At 38.1% G+C, this 17,890-nt stretch overlaps 1 long non-coding RNA gene and 1 pseudogene across 2 annotated transcripts in view; both read left to right on the forward strand.

Moving 5' to 3' along the window:
* LOC123610166 overlaps positions 1-17,890 on the forward strand; it is a 67,106-nt gene that overhangs the window by 13,693 nt on the left and 35,523 nt on the right. The gene's annotated exons all lie outside the window — the stretch shown is intronic.
* Positions 9,079-9,752, forward strand: LOC123610150 (annotated as a pseudogene).

Below are 17,890 nucleotides of genomic sequence, written 5' to 3' on the forward strand. Positions count from 1 at the left end.
TGCATTAATGACCACAATGCCAACCTTAGTTTTACAGGGGTTATTAGGTAACACTACGTTAAACCAGGCATTCCAGGATTACTTGGGCAGTATGAGGTCTGCCTTGGTATCTGCAAAGTTAAGAAGTGAAGTTATTCTCACCACTTTGTACAATATTATTACCTGAACAGACATTTTGTGCATTCATATTTTTGACAGACAAAATCAAATAGGCAAAAATTGGTTTGTTCTCATTTTTTGTTCTAATATGCATTTATTATGAATATATATACACACACATATAATGTTAATAATGTTAATCTATTTCTTTTTTTTTTTTTTTACCAGTGTTACTTTTTTTTAATGTTTATTTTTGAGAGAGAGAGAGAGAGAGAGAGAGATTGAAAGAGAGAACATGATTAGGCAAGGGGCAGAGAGAGAGGGAGATACAGAATCCGAAGCAGGCTCCAGGTTCTGAGCTGTCAGCGCAGAGCCTGATGTGGGGCTCCAGCTCACAAATGAGAGATCATGACCTGAGCCGAAGTCAGACGCTTAACTGAGTCACTCAGGCACCCCTCCAGTGTTACTTTCTTTTGAAAACAATCCAAGATAAAAATCTGCCATTTAAATTTTCTATTGTCTTTGTTACCTCCACAAGTATTTTCAGTTTTACATATTTACAACAATGTTATAGCTAGAGTTTTGAATTTTACATTTCATTTAACATATACCATAATTATTTTCCCATTTTGTTCATCTGTTTTTATTCTTAATGTTTATTTATTTTTGAGAGAGAGACGACAGAGTGCAAGCAGGGGAGGGTCAGAGAGAGTGGGAGACACAGAATCCGAAGCAGGCTCCAGGCTCTGAGCTGTCAGCACAGAGCCTGACGCAAGGCTCAAACATGAATGGGGAGTTTGTGACCTGAGCCAAAGTCAGATGCTTAACCGACTGAGCCACCCAGGCACCCCAATCTGTTTTTATTCTGATTTTCTGTTGCTTCATGCATTTTCCCTTGACCACCATCATGTAACCAATGTTTGCGTAGGTGTGTGAGTCCACACATTTTTCTCCATAACTATGTAAGCATTTACAAAGATATACAGATACATGCATACACATATAAATAAATATATAAAATATATATTAAAAGGTTGTTAATTGTCATTTACTTTTACAGAAGTATGGTCATAAATTGTATCTATTTCTCAGTTACATCCTTTCTTGTTTAATTCATTAGGGCAGCCGGACAGATCAACTTGATTTTTTTTTAATATGAAATTTATTGTCAAATTGGTTTCCATACAACACCCAGTGCTCATCCCAACAGGTGCCCTCCTCCATGCCCATCACCCACTTTCCCCTCCCGCCTACCCACCATCAACCCTCAGTTTATTCTCAGTTTTTAAGAGTCTCTGATGGTTTGCCTCCCTCCCTCTCTCTTTTTTTTTCTTCCCTTTCCCTCTCCCATGGTCTTCTGTTAAGTTTCTCAGGATCCACGTAAGAGTGAAAACATATGGTATACATATGGTATCTGTCTTTCTCTGTATGACTTATTTCACTTAGCATAACACTCTCCAGTTCCATCCACGTTGCTACAAAAGGCCATATTTTATTCTTTCTCATTGCCAAGTAGTATTCCATTGTATATATAAACCACAATTTCTTTATCCATTCATCAGCTGATGGACATTTAGGCTCTTTCCATAATTTGGCTATTGTTGAAAGTGCTGCTATAAACATTGGGGTACAAGTGCCCTATGCATCAGCACTCCTGTATCCCTTGGGTAAATTCCTAACAGTGCTATTGCTGGGTCATAGGGTAGGTCTATTTTTAATTTTTTGAGGAACCTCCACACTGTTTTCCAGAGTGGCTGCACCAGTTTGCATTCCCACCAACAGCGCACGAGGGTTTCTGTTTCTCCATATCCTCTCCAGCATCTATAGTCTCCTGATTTTAGCCACTCTGACTGGCGTGAGGTGGTATCTCAGTGTGGTTTTGATTTGTATTTCCCTGATGAGGAGTGATGTTGAGCATCTTTTCATGTGCCTGTTGGCCATCTGGATGTCTTCTTTAGAGAAGTGTCAATTCATGTTTTCTGCCCATTTCTTCGCTGGATTATTTGTTTTTCGGGTGTGGAGTTTGGTGAGTTCTTTATGGATTTTGGATACTAGCCCTTTGTCCGATATGTCGTTTGCAAATATCTTTTCCCATTCCGTTGGTTGCCTTTTAGTTTTGCTGATTGTTTCCTTTGCAGTGCAGAAGCTTTTTTCTTCATAAGGTCCCAGTAGTTCATTTTTGCTTTTAATTCCCTTGCCTTTGGAGATGTGTCAAGTAAGAAATTGTTGCGGCTGAGGTCAGAGAGGTTTTTTTCCTGCTTTCTCCTCTAGGGTTTTGATGGTTTCCTGTCTCACATTCAGGTCTTTATCCATTTTGAGTTTATTTTTGTGAATGGTGTAAGAAAGTGGTCTAGTTTCATTCTTCTGCATGTTGCTGTCCAGTTCTCCCAGCACCATTTGTTAAAGAGACTGTCTTTTTTCCGTCGTATATTCTTTCCTGCTTTGTCAAAGATTAGTTGGCCATACATTTGTGGGTCCAATTCTGGAGTCTCTATTCTATTCCATTGGTCTGTGTGTCTGTTTTTGTGCCAATACCATGCTGTCTTGATGATGACAGCTTTGTAGTAGAGGCTAAAGTCTGGGATTGTGATGCCTCCCACTTTGATTTTCTTCTTCAATATTACTTTGGCTATTCGGGGTCTTTTGTGGTTCCATACAAATTTTAGGATTGCTTGTTCTAGCTTCGAGAAGAATGCTGGTGTAATTTTGATTGGGATTGCATTGAATGTGTAGATTGCTTTGGGTAGTATCAACATTTTAACAATATTTATTCTTCCAATCCATGAGCATGGAATGTTTTTCCATTTCTTTGTGTCTTCTTCAATTTCCTTCATAAGCTTTCTATAGTTTTCAGCATACAGATCTTTTGCATCTTTGGTTAGGTTTATTCCTAGGTATTTTATGATTCTTGGTGCAATTGTGAATGGGATCAGTTTCTTTATTTGTCTTTCTGTTGCTTCATTATTAGTGTATAAAAATGCAACTAATTCTGTACATTAATTTTGTAACCTGCGACTTTGCTGAATTCATGTATCAGTTCTAGCAAACTTTTGGTGGAGTCTATCGGGTTTTCCATGTATAATATCATGTCATCTGGAAAAATCAACTTGATTTTTTTTTTAATTTTTTTTTCAACGTTTATTTATTTTTGGGACAGAGAGAGACAGAGCATGAACGGGGGAGGGTCAGAGAGAGGGAGACACAGAATCAGAAGCAGGCTCCAGGCTCTGAGCCATCAGCCCAGAGCCTGACGCGGGGCTCGAACTCACGGACCGCGAGATCGTGACCTGGCTGAAGTCGGACACTTAACCGACTGCGCCACCCAGGCGCCCCTCAACTTGATTTTTTTAATAGCAACATAGTTAGCTATATTATAGATGTACACATTATTCATCAATAGAGGGTTCCTCCATTGATGGACTTTTAAATTTTCAAGTTTGTTTGTTTTTAAGTTTACTTATTTTGGGGGGGGGAGGGGCAGAGAGAAGGGAGAGGGAGAATCCCAAGCAGCTCTGCACTATCAGGACAGAGCCCGACGTGGGGCTCTATCTCATGAACCATGAGATCATGATCTGAGCCAAAATCCAGAGTCGGAGACTCAATCGACTGAGCCACCCAGGTGCCCCAGTTCTCAAGTTTTTTGTTATTACAAACAATGCCACAATAAATATTCTTGGGGCACCTAGGTGGCTCAGTCGGCTAAGTGTCTGACTCTTGATTTTGGCTCAGGACAGGATCTCACGGTTTGTGAATTCTAGCCCTGCACTGGGCTCTGCACTGACCGTGTGGAGCCTGCTCCAGATTCTCTGTCTCCCTCTTTCTCTGCCCCTTCCCTGCTCTCTCTCTCTCTCTCAAAAATAAAGAAACATTAAAAAATATTCTCACAGATTCATTCTTAGATTGTTAGGACTAGGATCCCTAGATCAGAGGGTATATACATATTTTTTGTTTTTAATGCATAATGCCATATTACTTTAAAAAGCTGTGTGTCGGGGCGCCTGGGTGGCGCAGTCGGTTAAGCATCCGACTTCAGCCAGGTCACGATCTCGCGGTCCGTGAGTTCGAGCCCCGCGTCGGGCTCTGGGCTGATGGCCCAGAGCCTGGAGCCTGCTTCTGATTCTGTGTCTCCCTCTCTCTGACCCTCCCCCGTTCATGCTCTGTCTCTCTCTGTCTCAAAAATAAATAAAAAAACGTTAAAAAAAAAAAAAAAAAAGCTGTGTGTAGACCTTATTTGGATCTTGATTCAAATAAACTATAAAATTGAGTATATTTATAAGACAACTGGAAATTTGAACACCGACTAGATAATTCATTAAATTAAGGAATGGGGGCATTTTTTAGGTGTGATAATGGTAGAGATACATACTGAAATATTTATGGATGAAATAATTTGTTTCTACTAGAGGGAGAGAAGTGGACTGAAGCTGATATAATGGGAATTCATTATACCGTTGTCTTCTTTTATATATGTTTGAAATTCATAATAATAATAATAAAAGCTACAAAAATTCATATTATATAATGTATGAGAAAACCTAGTTCCTTACATTTCCCTTAGCACCAGATATTATCACTTTTTTTATTTTTGTCAATCTCATGCATGAAAAAAGATATTTGTTGCTATAATTTGTATTTACCTTACTACTAGTGATGAGGAAAACAAAGGCAAGACAAATGCAGCTTAAATTAAATCTCCTTACAGCTTGCAGCTCACTGATAGACACTTGAAACATACAGAACATGACCTTCCTCAAGCAAGTCGTGGCTGCCTTAGTGCCTTAATGTTTTTGTTTTTATTAAAGACTAAAAGTAACCTTATCTTAACAGCCAGCCCCTCAAGGTCCTGAAAGCCTTGCTTCCCAATTCCTTAGAAACTTACTTTATCTCTATCTCCCTCCCTCCACAAACCTAAAAATATATAATCATTCACTCCTCACAGCCCCAGTTGTGCAGCTCTTTCTGCCCACGGGTCCTGTCCCCGTGATTTAATAAAATCACTTTTTCACACCAAAGATGTCTCAAGAATCCTTTCTTTGCCATTTGCTCACGAACCTCATCACTAGATTATCTTGAGAAAGTGTAAAGCTTCCTTATTGTCAGCTAGCAGCCAGGCCATGATGCTCTCAAAAGAACATAAACAAACTCACTAGAATATAAGTAAGATGTACACAAGGCCACTCTGTGACCATTTCTAGAACAAGACATAAAAACAATAAAATATCCTCTACTTCTGACTTAACTGAGTGACAGCTGCTCCTTTACCAATGACAACAGGTGCCTTGCTTTAATCCTCCTACTTCCAGATAAAAATTGTTCAGCTATCCAGCCACTAAATTTCCCCAACTTTCTGACAACCTTCAATCCATAACTGGTCCTTACTTCTTTGACTTTTCAGGGAATAATCTAGTACAAGTCCAAATAATAAGAGAAACTCCTTCCAAGGTTCTCTTGCTGAGGCCTCTACAGGTTCCTCTGGAGTACTTTCTCCCTTGCTGTGGGAAGGTAAATCTAACTTTTTTATTATGGATATGTTCCTGGAGGCCTTTGATCAGCCGGCTTTATTTAAAGCAATCTTGTCAAAGTTTATTGTCCATTTGGATTTCCTCTTTTTTGGGGCATTCTCCCAGTTCAGTGGGTAGTTCTGAAATTTTCCCTTTTGTTTGAAAGTCAGTCCCATTATTTACCTTCCCCATTCTTCTCTAGGAGCCATAGGTGCTACTTCTTAGAAGAGGTAAGAGATATGGATTATTATTCGAGTTGGATCACTGCGGGTTTGATGGCATTAGCAAGAGTCTTCAGGATCTTATTAATTCACCAGGAATGCTACTGGGAGCTAAGCTAAGTTGGATCTCTCCATTTGCTTCAGACTCTTCAGGTTATTTTCTTGGCCACCAGTCTAGTTTGGCTAATGTTGATGACGTGTGTGTATACCATTTATGCTCATTTCATTAGGTATTAAGGGAGAAAATTCATCTTAACTCGGAAGTCTGACATTTATATTAGATTTTGCTTTATATATTCATAAACTCTGATGTGAGATACATAAAAATTCAATACTTTTTTGTTAATTGTTCTTTTATTGATATGAAACACCACTACTTGTCTCTTTTAGTACTTTCCTCTTGAATTCTACTGTTTGTTACATTAACATTGTAACATACATAACATAATCTTTTGTTTGGTGTGCTGGGAAAATATTTTGATACTTAAACCCATGTGTTTTCATCCAGTATGTAACTCTCTATTCAGATGACTAGACTCTGAGTCATCCTCTGCCTTAAGGGAGGTTGTCCCAATAGAACCAGAATACAAAAGAGGCAAATTCTTGGCTTGCGAATTTCAAAGCTGGGGCCTAGGTGTAAGACACCCGGAGCCAGTTTCCTCCCCCTCACTCAGAGGAGAGAAGAACCAAGTCATCTTCTGTCTGGTCTATGCTATTTTCTTAGGTGTTACTTCTCTCTTTTGTGGGGTGTGTGTGTGTGTGTGTGTGTGTGTGTGTGTGTGTGTGTGATTTTTGATGTTAGTTTTCCTCAAGTGTTTTGTCATTCTAGGTTGAGTGTTCATCTTAATTTTTGACGTACCCTTTTAGCCTATTGTGAGTGCTGAATCTGTTTATCACATCTTTTTTTTTTAATACTTATTTTTGAGAGAGAGAGAGACAGACAGACAGAGCGTAAGCAGGGGAGGGGCAGAGAGAGAGGGAGACATAGAGTCCCATGCAGGCTCTAGGCTCTGAGCTATCAGCACAGAGCCTGATGCAGGGCTCGAACTCACAAGCTGTGAGATCATGACCTGAGCCAAAGTTGGACACTTAACCTCCTGAGCCACCCAGATGCCCCTGTATATCACATCTTATTGCCAGGAAAGAATTTGGACCTGTTGCTGGATGGGGTATATTCTTTAGTATCTAGAATGAGAACTGGGGACAACCATGTTATTACCATGGGCACTGCAATGCTTTGCCTCTTTTAGGTGCTTCTATTGACATTTCTTTTACTGCAGTTGCTTGACAAAAGATGGGGAGGATTACCTTACCAGTTGCCCATGTCTTGTTCTGATTTCCCCATATCCACTGTCTCTGAGGCTGGAGAAACTTCAAGTTGCTCTCACCTTTTGCTTCAGTTTTTTCCTCTGCAGACTACTCAGCCTAATCTGGAGCCAATGCAGAGTTAGTTAGGGGGTATAGTCCCCCCTCCCCCCACCCTTAACCCTGCTTTTTGTCAGGGTTGGAAATGCACAGTCTGGGATGCTTCCAACAAGGGGAGGGACTAAGATGCTGAAAGAGTCAGTTTTTATAACTGAACAGCATCTCCTCTGGCCCACTTCCATGCTTGAGCAGTTCCAGGATCTGGATCCCCTGGGTATTCTGGGGCGTTCTTGGATTTTGTTCCAAATCCCTTCTCCAGCTCCCTGGGGGCTGGGGGACTCTACCCAGTGCTTCAAGTGTGCAGAATGTGCCTTATTTTGATAAGATATGTTTTCCTGGGGGAAGATCAGGACTGGACACTTCCTGCTTTGTCCCTGACTGTTTCAGGTGGATTTCTGCAACTGGTAGGCAGATATGACTTCCAACTAAGTTGGTGCCCAGCTGTGTCCATTGCTCTTCTCTTTAGGAGACCCTTGCTTTTTGGTTAATAGGAGCTGCTGCTGACACTTCGGCAGCTTTTTGTTTGGGAAGTTAGAAATTGTAAATAGGCAAGATGGGTAACTGTAGGCCTTTCCCCAGGGCCAGGTATTAGCATTGCAAATATGGCTCTTCAGTTCTAGTTAGTAAGGTGATGCCCAGGGAGAGAAGGAATTGTGCCAACTATAGAAAGATTCTTTCTTATTTATGATTTTCCCCACCAGCAGGAGGTTTTCAAAGCACTGCATCTGTTTTGGAAGGCTCTGTGCTAATTATCATTATAATAATTATTATAATCATAATGTGAATTTAAATTTCATTCATAATCTCAGGTGTGCATAAAATGTAATTTTATTTATTTTTAGTACCTCTTCAATTTCTGACTCTGCATCCTCATTCTGCATAATGGAAGACAACTCCTTGCCAACTGAGGTTGGACCCCAGTCATCTTGGTCAGCCTCTGCTAACAACCTTGGACATTGTCCAACTCCCCCAGATTCAGTGATGGCCTTTATTGGCGCCTGCTTCAAACTTTGCTCATTGCCCTATAAAAGAATTTTGAACATCTATGTAACTCCTTGCTCAATTTTTAATTGACATTTAAACTTTTCATCATAAATTTAAATCGTTATAAAAGATTTATTAGCATACTGCATATATTGATATTTAAAAATCGAACTATTATCCCATACTTTTAAATATGTATAAATACTATAACAATTTAATTTAATTTAATTTAAAATACCTTAGGGGCACCTGGGTGGCTCAGTCCATTAAGTGTCCAACTCTTGGTTTTGGCTCAGATCATGATCTCATGGTCATGAGATGGAACACCAAGTCAGGCTCCGCTCTGGTCATGGAACCTGCTTAAGATTTTCTCTCTCTTTCCCTCTGACCCTCTCCCCTGCTCATGTGTATGCTCATGCTTCCTTTCTCTCTCAAAAAAAAAAAAGTTAAAAAAAATACCTTAATATTTTGGGGTGCTTGGATGGCTCAGCCAGTTGAACATCTAGCTTCGGTTCAGGTCATGCTCTCTCGGTTCATGGGTTTGAGCCTCGCCATCCGGCTCTGTACTGACAGCTCAGAGCCTGGAACCTGCTTCAGATTCTTTGTCTTCACCTCTCTCTGCCCCTCCCCTGCTTACATTCTCTCTCTCTCTCAAAAATAAATAAAACATTAAAAAAAATTTTTTTTAATACCTTAATATTTTAAGAGGAGGAACCAGGTAAAGATGCCTGCTTTCACCACTTTTGTTAAGCATTATACTTGAGGTCCTATCCAGAGTAATAAAGCAAGGCAAAGAAAAATAAAAAGGTTGCAGATTGGAAATAAAGAAGTAAAACTGCCTTGAGACGGGCTTTCAGGTGGCCCTGGTCAGGGAAGAGGAGTTGCATATATCGCTTCATCTGGCATTTTGTGAGATGGCTGCTGATATTTCTGAATCCAGTGGGCATGATTGCAAAGGAGAGCCGAGGGGCAATACCAAGTTACATGAAGACTACCCACTTTGAGTCCTTTGCTGTGGAGTCTGTTCATTACTAACAGAGTACTGTGAATATATGCCTGATGTCGCTAAATGTCGACAGTGGTTAGAGAAGAATTTTCCAAGTGAGTTTGCAAAACTTATTGTAGAAAATTCTCCCAAACAAGAAGCTGGAGGTAGTGAGGGTCAAGGCACAGCAGGGGAAGAAGAAAAGAAGAAAAGCAGAAGAGAGGTGGAAGGGGTCAAATAAAGCAAAAAAAGAAGACTGTACCACAAAAGGTTATGATAGCCAAAATTCCCAGAGCAAAGAAGAAATGTGTAACAAGAGTATGTGGCCTTGCAACTGTGAAATTGATCTAAAAGAAGCACAAAGATTTTTTGCTCAAAAATTCTCCTGTGGTGCCTCAGTAATAGGAGAGGATGAAATCATCATTCAGGGAGACTTTACAGATGACATAATTGATGTCATTCAGGAAAAATGGCCAGAGGTGGATGATGATAGCATCAAAGATGTTGGAGAAGTGAAGAAGTGATTTTGAAAATTTCTTTCTAGGGGCGCCTGGGTGGCTCAATCGGTTAAGCGTCCGACTTCGGCTCAGGTCATGATCTCACGGTCTGTGAGTTCGAGCCCCGAGTCGGGCTCTGTGCTGACAGCTCAGAGCCTGGAGCCTGCTTCGGATTCTGTGTCTCCCTCTCTCTCTGCCCCTTCCCCGCTCATGCTCTGTCTCTCTCTGTCTCAAAAATAAATACACATTTTAAAAAAACTAAAAAAAAAAAAAAAAAGAAAATTTCTCTAGATTTAATGATTTGAACTGAGAGTTGATATGGCCAAAGGGAGAGAGGCCTTTTAAAAAATGTATATTTATCCTACAGTGAAACTATAGACTACCCTCACCCTTGGCATTTTCACCATTCTGTTCTGTATAAGGCTGCTTGTTTTTTTTTTAATTGCCAAAGTCTAATAAACAGGGGAGACTGTCATGCTTATGCATGAAATAGAATTTAGTCAAATAAAAATTTTTGGTCATTTGGTACTGACTTTTCTCTTTCTCTTTTTAACTTTTTATTTTTGAAAAACACTAGATTTTTTTTGTGCAAAGCCTTTCTGTTTACTATCTTAAAATAATCATGATTTAATGAGTTAATTTTCTTAAAAATAGTCATGATTTAATGAAATCATGATTTAAAGCTGAGTAATGTTTTAAAGAATTTGAATTTTGGCTTCATCACCATTAATGATTATCTCCTTGCTTCTTTGGTGTGATAGTTTTGAGATGCTTGGGCATCTAATAGATTTGTGGTTGAATTTGCTTCATTGTTACCAAACAAGTCTACTTTGTGGTCACATTAACTTAACGTTGGTAGGAGTTGTTCAGTTCTGGAGATTATTTGGTAAAGTATACTAAAGCCTTAAAACCATCTGTGGTCTAACCCAGTAAGCCACTTAGTTGACATTATCCTAAAGATAGAATCATTCTTGCTTAGAACTGTGGGTGAGGGTGTTCATCACAATGTTACTTATAAAGAAATTGCAACTGATATAAATGAACAATTGGGAAATGGTTAGAGAATGATGGTGTACCATATGGTAGAATTTTCATATATTTTTAAATATTTTCCAGGGATACTTTGGAAACATGTTTGATGATGTTAAGTAGGGGGTCGGATCCCAAATCTGTTTTATGCATTATTATCACCATTGTTTTGAGTGAAAGACCATTCAAAGATGCTGCAAGTTCTTGTTCTAGCTATAAATTCTGAGAGTAAAATTCTACCCAATTGAAAAGAATATACACCCATGCTGTCTCTATATATATAGGTAGTCTGGGAAATAACAATTGAGTCTTTCTCAAGAGAAACAGTGACAATGAATTTTAATGAATGCACTAAATGAATTTAAACTTTGTTTTTATAAGTGTCTTAAGTCAGGTGCTACAAATAGAAAAGAAGACTCCTGGTATTTTAAATTGCTATAGACACCTTTAAGAAATTTAGAACCCAGTGTTTATTGCCTTGTAAATTACAACCTTGAATGAATGAGTGGTTTTTTTTAAAATAATTAAAATCTTAGAAAAAGTGTGTAATAAAGATGCAAATTAAGAAAATGAAATTCTGCATTAACTGTGAATTTTACTGAATATGAGTATCTGATGAAGCAAATTTATCCATCAAGACCATTTGGTACGTGTTGTATATGTATTCTGTTAGTGTTGGAAGATGTCTATGTGCCTGTATCAACCATGTGACTTCATGTAAAGATTCTAAATGTTCACAGTTCTTGGCAAATGCAGTTTTAATCCATATAAAGCCAGTAGTGGATGTTACTGCAGGATAGGGTAATGGAGGGTTAGAATTGTCCTAGTGTAAACAAACAAGCAAAAAAAAAAAAGAAGTAAAACTGTCTTAATTCACAAATGAAGACCACTCAAGTGAAAATAGGCTATTTATTCAGAATTTGCTATAGCAGATAGCCACAAACACTTGACTTTGGGAGAGACTAAGAGTCAGGCAGGGGCCAGGAAAATTTTCTAATGAAAAAAAGGAAAGCTTTCAGCATGCACTGATTGAAGGCTCTTGGCATGGGGAAGCTAGAGATGGGTTAACTAGAAGTCGGCATCTTATGTGATGGTTTGGGGAGCATATTTATCTTTTTCTCGTTGGTCTTGAGTTAGAAGCAAGATAAAAGAAATAGGGAAGTTGGCTGTCACTGATCAAGTTCTGACCATTCTGGGTTGATTGCTTCAGAGGTTGCAATTTGGCTTCCTAGAGCGGTTGCTGCAGGAGTTGTGGGTCAGAATTCTGTTGTTATATATGGTCTGGCTTTTGTCTGTTTGTATATCCAGTCACTCAGACAACATGAACACATATGTAGAAAATCCAGAGGAATCTACAAAAACACTTTAGAAATAATAAGTGAGTTTAGCAAGGTCTCATGATATAAGGTCATTACATAAAAATTAATTCTATGGATAAATTCATAGAAATAGAAGCAGATTAGTGGTTGCCAGGGGCTGGGAGGGTGGAAATGGGGAGCGACTGATAATAAGTATGGAGTTTCTTTTTTTTTTATGTAGGCTCCATGACCAGTGCAAAACTCAACATGGGCTTGAGCTCAAAACCCCAATATCAAGACCTGAGCTGAGATCAAGAGTCAGATGCTTAACTGACTGAGCTACCCAGGCACCCTGAGTATAGAGTTTCTTTTTGGAGTGATGTAGATGTTATGGAATTAGATAGTGATAATGACTGCACCACCTTGTGAATATACTAAAACCACTGAACTACATTCTTTAAAAGGGTGAATTGTAATGTAGTAGCTTCAAGCTCCACACCAGCTTCCCCATATGTAGGTTTATGGCAGAGGGAGAAGGCAACAAAATGCCGACCGAAATTTGAGGGACTCAAGAATAAGACAAGTGTACCACCTCTAGTCTGGCATTTGAGAGTAGTACCCCATAGATGTCCCCTGTACCAGTGGACAGGGGCATGCAGTAAAAAGGGCAGCATGCTACATCTGGGCAAGGAGGCAGGGAGAACGCTTGGGTTTCCAGAAGCTCCCCTGTACATCCCCTGACTGCCCAGCCTGGTTGAGGAAGAGACAACAACAGTAACAATACATTTGAAGGCTTACTATGTTCCAAGTACTTTCCCAAGTGCTTTATATGTATCATCTCAGTTAATCCTCTCAGAAATCCTATGTAAGTCTTAGATACTATTATTATTCCCTTTTCACTGATCAAGAAACCAAGGCCAGGATGGTGAAAAGGCTTGATCAAGGACATACAACTAAGTGGTAGAACCTGGCAGGGTGTATGCAGATCCCTCTATGCTCCAACTTTTCTTCTTCAAAACTGTTTTTTCTCCTCTGAATCGTATTAGAATCAGCTAGTTAGTCTACAAAACAAAGCCTGCCAGGACTAGGGCTGCATTGACTCTATATAAATCAATTTGCAGAGAACTGACATCATAATAATACTGAATCTTTGAATTTATGAATATAGTTTATTTCTCCATTTATTTACATCTTCTTTAATTTCTCTGAAATTTTACACTGTTTAAAGTTTTCAGTGTACAGGTCTTGCACATATTTAGTTGAATTTATCCCTTAGTATTTCACATCTGTTGATGCTACTATATGTGATTTATTTACATTTTCAATTTCAATTGCTTATTGCTACTATATATAAATACAATTAAAGCTTTTTATTGAAATATAATTCACATACCATAATATTCACATACCATAATATACCATAATATTCACCCTTTTAAAGAATGTAGTTCAGTGGTTTTAGTATATTCACAAGGTGGTGCAGTCATTATCACTATCTAATTCCATAACATCTACATCACTCCAAAAAGAAACTCTATACTCAGGGTGCCTGGGTAGCTCAGTCAGTTAAGCATCTGACTCTTGATCTCAGCTCAGGTCTTGATATTGGGGTTTTGAGCTCAAGCCCATGTTGAGTTTTGCACTGGTCATGGAGCCTACATAAAAAAAAAAAGAAACTCCATACTTATTATCAGTCGCTCCCCATTTCCACCCTCCCAGCCCCTGGCAACCACTAATCTGCTTCTATTTCTATGAATTTATCCATAGAATTAATTTTTATGTAATGACCTTATATCATTGTAATCAGAACAGTCCTATCACTTTTTTAATGGGTTGAATTATATCCTTCCCTCTGCAACCCCCACAAAGATATGTTGAAGTCCTAACTTCCAGTACTTGTGATTGTGACCTTATTTGGAGTCTTTGGAGATGTAATCAAGTTAAGATAAGGCCATTAGGATGGGCTCGAATCCAATATAACTGGTGTCTTTAAAAAAAGAGGAAAACACCAGGGTGAGGGTCATGTGAAGAAAGAAGCAGATATTGGAGTTATGCTGTCACAAGCCAAGGGATGCAAGGATGGGACTACTAGGAACTGGAAGAGATAAGTAAGGTCCTCTCCTACTGGTTTCAGAAAGGAGCATCATCATGGTAATACCTTGTTTTCAGATTTCTAACCTTCAGAACTGTGAGAGAATAAATTTTGGTTGCTTTAAGACAACCAATTTTGTGGGACTGTGTTGTCAGCCCTAGGAAACTAACACATGCCCCCAAACACTCCATTATGGACTTCTTTATGGAGATAACCTCCCCTGATGCCAACCTGGCCACCACTGAAGTGATATCACCAGTAGTTTGTCTTATCACATATGTCATATAAATAGAATCATGTTGTTTATAACCTTTTGAGATGGGCTTTCAAATAGCATACCTTTGCGATTTATCTAGGCACTATTGATACATACCGAGTTATATTCCATCGTGTGAATGTACCAGTTTATTCATTCACCTAATTGAAGGGCATTTGGATTGTTTTCAATTTGGGCAGTTATGAATACAGCTGCCTAAACTTTTTTTGGGAAACATTAGTTTTCATTTCTCTAGGGTAAATGCCCAAGGGTGGGATTGCTAGTTCATATGGTAAGAATATTTTTAGATTTATAAGAAACTGCCAAACTGTTTTCTAGATTGACTGTGTCATTTTTTATTCCCACCTGCAATGTATGATGGTTTGACTTGCTCTCCTTTGCATCATTGTCAGCACCTGGAATTATAAGTACTTTTTATTTTAGCCATTGAAATAAATGTGCAATGGTATGTATCATGGTTTTTTCCTAAGTTTATTCATTTTCTTTTGAGAGAGAGGGAGAGAGAGTGCATGTGTAAGTGGGGGAGGGGCAGAGAGAGAGAGAGAGAGGGAGAGAGAGAATCCCAAGCAGGCTCTGTGCTGTCAGTGTGGAACCCAGTGTGGGGCTTGATCTCATGAGCCCAAGATCCTGGTCTCAGTTGAAAATAAGAGTAGGAGCTTAACTGACTGAGTCACCCAGGTTCCCCAACATCATGGTTTTAAATTGCTTTCCCCTTAATGGCATATGATGTTGAGTGTCTTTTCATATGCTTATTTTCTATTTGTATATCCTATTTAGTTAAGTACGTGTTCAAGTGTTTTGCCCATTTTTAAGTTGAGTTGTTTTTGTTTTGTATTGGGACTTCTTTATATATTCTGGGCATAAGTCCATTCTTTTTGAGTATGTTATTTGCAAATACTTTCTCCCACTCTGTAGCTTCTCTTTTAATTTTAAACAGTATTTTTATAAAACAAATACTTTTAATTTTAATGAAGTCCAATTTGTCAACTTAGTCTTTTGTGAATTGTATTTTTGGAGTTAAAACCAAGAATTATTTGTCTAATCCTACCTCATGAAGATTTTCTCTTATGTTTCATTCTGGAAGTTTTATAGTTTTAGGTCTATGATCCCTTTTGATTTACTTTAGTATCAGGGGTAAGGTTTAGGTTGATGTTCTTTTTTTTTTTTTTTTTTATAATATAAATGTCCAATTGTTCTAATGCCATTTGTTGAAAGAAGTATCCTTTCATCTTTAATCGCCTTTGTGTCTTTTCAAAAATCAGCTTGCCATATTTGTGTGGGCCTATGTCTGAAAATATGCTACCAGAAAGGCCATATATTGTATGATTCTATCTGTGTGTACTCCCTTGCCAGTACCATTCTGTCTTGATTACTGTAACTGTATCATAAGTCTTAATATTGGATAATGTGGTTCTTCCAACTGTATACTTGTTTATCAAAATTATTTTGTTTTTTCCTACTTCCTATGCCCTTCCAATTAAATTTTAGAATCACTTGTTTATATCTACAGAAAAAATCCTGATGGGATTTTGATGGGAATTCTGTTAAATTTATAGGTCAGCTTGGGAGAATTGATATCTTTATTATGTTCAGTTTTACAATCCATGCATATAGTATGCCTCTCCATTTACGTAGGTTTTTAATTTATTTCATCAGCATTTTGTAGTTTTATCTTGAACATATTTTGTTAGTTTATACCTAATTATTTCATGTCAGGGAGGTTTTATAATGATATTTAAAGGAATTTTATTTTGTAATTACTCAATGCCAATATATATAATGTAACTGATTTTATTTATTTATTTAATTTATTTTTTGTAAGTAATCTTTACACCCAACATGGGGTTCGAACTCACAACCCGGGGATCAAGAGTCACATGGTCACCAACTGAGCCAGCCGTGCACCCCAAGATATAACTGATTTTATTGTGTTTACTGGATATTTACATGCAAAATAATGGATTTGGACCCCTATCTCATATCACACACAAAAATTAACTCAAAATGGATCAAAGACCTAAATAGGATAGCTAGAACTATGTTAAGTCTTAGAAGAAAGTATCTTCATGACCTTGGATTAGTTTTTTTTAGGCATGACACTAAATTCACAAGCAACTAAAGAAAACAAGATATGTTGGACTTTATTTATATCTGATAAGGGCATAATATCTAGAAAAACCAGTTGCAGCATCTTTTGTGCTTCAGTAGACACAAATAAGAAAGTGAAATGAAAACCCATAGAATGGGAGAAAATATTTACAAATATGCAATCGAACATATGTCTCCAGAAAAATGAATGCTCATAGTAGCATTATTTATAATTGTCAAAAAGTGAATGGGGAGCCTATTTGGCTCAGTGGTTAAGTGTCTGACTCGATTTCGACTCAGGTCATGATCTTGTGGTTTGTGAGTTCCAGTCCCACATTAGGCTCCATGCTGGTAGTGTGGGCCCTTCTTGAAATTCTCTCTCTCTGCCCCTCCTCTGCTCTCTCTCTCTCTTTCTCAAAATAAATAAATAAACTTAAAAAAAGTGAAAATAACTCAAATTTCCATCAACTGATGATTACATAAATAAAATGTGGAATGTCCATGGGATACAGTGCAATATTATTTAGCCATAAAAGGAAATAAGTACTGGTACCTGCTACAACATTGATGAACCTTGAAAACATTGTCAGGAGAAAGAAGGCATATTGTGTGATTCCATTTACATGAAATGTCCAGTTAAGGCAAATCCAGAGAGACATAAAGTAAATTAGTGGCTGTTGGGAGGAGGGAATGAGGAGTGACTCTGTGTAGGTAAATGGTTACTTGTTGGGGTGATTTCTGAAAGTATTCTGAAATTAGATAGTGGTGATGGTTGTACAACTTTTTGAACATATTAAAAGCACTAAATTACATACTTTAGAAGGTGAATTTTATGTTATATGAGTTATATTTAAATAAAAGATTATGCCACTTCAAAAACATGTTTTAAGGTAAGATATATTTGACAAGACAAAGGTGAGTGTGTGCTGCATGCTGGGATTTTCAGTGTGTTGGGGGCACAGTGTGGCTTTGCAGTCCTCTGCCTCACTTTTGGGCACATGTATTCACATGGAGGCAGCAGGAGAACAGGCTGTGAACCACAGTGATTTTTTTTTTCATTCTTTTCTTTTTTTTTTAATTTTCTTTTTTATTTTTTAAAATTTACATCCAAATTAGTTAGCATATAGTGCAACAATGATTTCAGGAGTAGATTCCTTAATGCCCCTTACCCATTTAGCCCATCCCCCTTCCCACAGCAACCCTCAGTTTGTTCTCCATATTTATGAGTCTCTTCTGTTTTGTCCCCCTCCCTGTTTTTATATTACTTTTGTTTCCCTTCCCTTATGTTCATCTGTTTTGTCTCTTAAAGTCCTCATATGAGTGGTCTATGATTTTTGTCTTTCTCTGACTGACTAATTTCACTTAGCGTAATACCCTCTAGTTCCATCCACGTA

This window comes from Leopardus geoffroyi, chromosome A1 (assembly GCF_018350155.1).
Source record: "Leopardus geoffroyi isolate Oge1 chromosome A1, O.geoffroyi_Oge1_pat1.0, whole genome shotgun sequence".
NCBI classification, from domain to species: Eukaryota; Metazoa; Chordata; class Mammalia; order Carnivora; family Felidae; genus Leopardus; species Leopardus geoffroyi.